Consider the following 2660-nt stretch of genomic DNA (forward strand, 5'->3'; position numbering starts at 1 on the left):
CTGAGTTGAAGCCTATAACAGTGGACATAGTTAGATCAGTTAGTTCTGTTCTGTTAGTTCTGTCATACCTTATCTTACAGTGCCTACCTTATGAGGGCATTGGGTTTTTTTGCTCCTTGGTGAATACCATGCCAGGACCTATGTGCCAGGACCACTCTACCATTTATCCAACTGCTGCTTCCTGCAAATTCCTCATGATCAGGATCCTGTAACTTCCTTGGATAACACATTCCCAATCATAATTGTTGTTAGAGAGCTTTTCTTGGCTCTGATTTAAGAATCTCTTAAGTGAAACAGGGTATGTTGTGGCCTATTGTCTGTTCTGTTTGTAGAAATTTGCCTTCACCAATGCATCCTCCACTTTTCAGTTACTTCAAGGATGCCATATGCCTTGACACAAGGTTGAGAAATGACCTTGGCCTGGCCCAGAGATTACCATTTTCAGTGCAGTGCAGCTGCTGTCTGAAGAGCATCTGATCTGCAAAGCAGAATCTATTCTGACAGAGGACACTTCTGGGTGTGTTATAATAACTGGCCACCAAAGCACAGCCTGACACATCAAGAGAATCTGGATCCTCTTCCTCTTGACCAAGGAAAGCGTGCACAAAGCCTTCACAGGAAAAACCAACATTTTATTTTGTCTCTCTGAAATAATTTCACACATGAGCAGGAAAGAAAATAACCTAGATGACATTTCTCGAAGGCATTTGCTGAGACACCACCACACTGGACGTGGAACACCACTAGCAAATAACACAGCATGGTAAATGCCAGTCAAGGTGTTGTTCTTTCATCTATGGACTGAATGATATAATTAGGGAATAAGAGGCTGTGTGCTTTACATCTGCTCTCCATGCACGTCACACAGAATCACAGAATGGACAGGGTTGGAAGGGACCTCATGAATCTCCAACTCCCCTGCCACATGTAGGGCCACCAACCTCCCCATTTAATACTAGACCAGGTTGCTCAGGGCCCCATCCAGTCTGGCCTTGAACACCTCTAGGGACGGGGCATCCACAACCTCCACATCCACATCCCATACCCCTTTGTGCTGGCTCAAATGTGACCAGGTTTGGTGGCGTGGCACGGGGGATGTTAATTTTCTAGAGGAAAAGTAAGCAGGGCAAGAGCAGGAGCCCGGGGAAGGATGGATACAGGGCACGTTTCCAAGTCTTCTCGGCTGGGAAGAGGGGCAGATCTCAGTCCGGCCACCTGCCCAGCAAGCACCCGGATAGGAATAACTACAACGTCGCAACATAGCACCGACTTTTCCCAGGAGCGCCTGCCAGCTGGCATCCCAACAGGCAGCGCCGTCTAGGAAAAGAAGAAACCACGGCCGGGGCGATGCCACTCGGGTCAGCCCGGCTGCCGGCCGGCTCCGCGCCTCGCCTGTTCCCCCTGCCTGCGCGGCGCCTGGCAGCCGCCCGGCCGCCTCCCCTGCGCCCCGACCGCGGAGCGGTGCGACCCGTGCCCGCCTTGGGTGCCGGCGGCCTGCACTCTCCCCTCAGGCACGGCCCCGCCCCCGCCCCGCGCCTCCAAACCCTCCCGCGTCGCGGCCTCTCCGCTTCCCCCTTCCGCTCGGGCCCAGGCGCCCGCCAAAGGCACGGCGGAGGGGTGGGGCGGCCGCCAGGTCCCGGCTGGGCGAAGGGTCGCGGGCCCGAGGCGGTGACGGGCTCCCCTCGACTCCCCCCCCGCCGGGCCCGGCCCGCCTCTCCCGAAGCAGCCGAGCGGGGCCGCCCGCGCGCGGCACGTCTGCGAGCTCTGCGCCCTCCGGCGCTGGAAATGAAAGCAGGGGGGAGGGGGGGGAACGCGGCGGCGGCCTCCCGAGGGTCGGGGGGTGCGGGAGCAGAGGGGAGCGCGGCCTTGTATGTAGGAGCGTCTGCGGGCGGTTCCTGTATGTGCACCAGGATGGCCGAGTGGTTAAGGCGTTGGACTTAAGATCCAATGGACGTATGTCCGCGTGGGTTCGAACCCCACTCCTGGTAAATAGCGATTTTTTTTCGGGAGCGCCACGAATTTGCCAGGAAGGGCGCGGGCCGAGGCGGAAGCGTGTCCCGGCCGCGGGCTGCGAGTAGCGGGGCTGTGCCGGGCACTGGGCTCCGGCCGGGGCCTGCGGGAGCGGCGGTGAGGCCGGCCAGGCTGAACGCACTGCTGCACTGCTGCGGCCGTTTTTTTTCTGGTTTTTTTTTTTTTTTTTTTTTTTTTAATAATCTCCGTAACCAGCTTAAAGTTGGTCTCACAGCTTATTTTTGTAGATCCGCCCCTCTGGCTGTAATTGCAGCTGAAAAAATGCTTCTGAGCTTTCAGTCCCAATGTATCACACGGTACAGAGGCTGGCACATTGTTTGTTTTTTTTTTTTTTTTTAACTGTTTACCTATTTAACTGTTCCCGCAACTCTGAATGCAAAACAGCGCCTTCTAGAACTGTTCATTGAAAAGCAGTACTGTCGGGTTGTTTTATTAAATAAACCTTCATTCTTATTACTCATTCATGAACAAATTAGTAAAAATGGGCCCGTGTTTGAATGCATGTTTTACTTTTAACGTTGTGATGGAAAATGGCTGCCCTGGAAAACCCACATGTTTGCATACAAATGGGGTATTTCTGCTGTGTGCTTATGTACGGGCCTGCTTGTGCAAACAGCAAACCCTCAGGT

General features: G+C 54.3%; 1 non-coding gene across 1 annotated transcript; it reads left to right on the forward strand.

The window, feature by feature from the left end:
• Positions 1–1905: 1905 nt before the first annotated feature.
• On the forward strand, positions 1906–1988 carry TRNAL-UAA (transfer RNA leucine (anticodon UAA)). Its single transcript has one exon. It is a non-coding gene; the product is annotated as a tRNA-Leu (tRNA).
• The last annotated feature ends 672 nt before the right edge of the window (positions 1989–2660 follow it).

This window comes from Phasianus colchicus, chromosome 2 (genome assembly GCF_987193195.1).
Source record: "Phasianus colchicus chromosome 2, bPhaCol1.hap1.1, whole genome shotgun sequence".
Lineage (NCBI taxonomy): Eukaryota > Metazoa > Chordata > Aves > Galliformes > Phasianidae > Phasianus > Phasianus colchicus.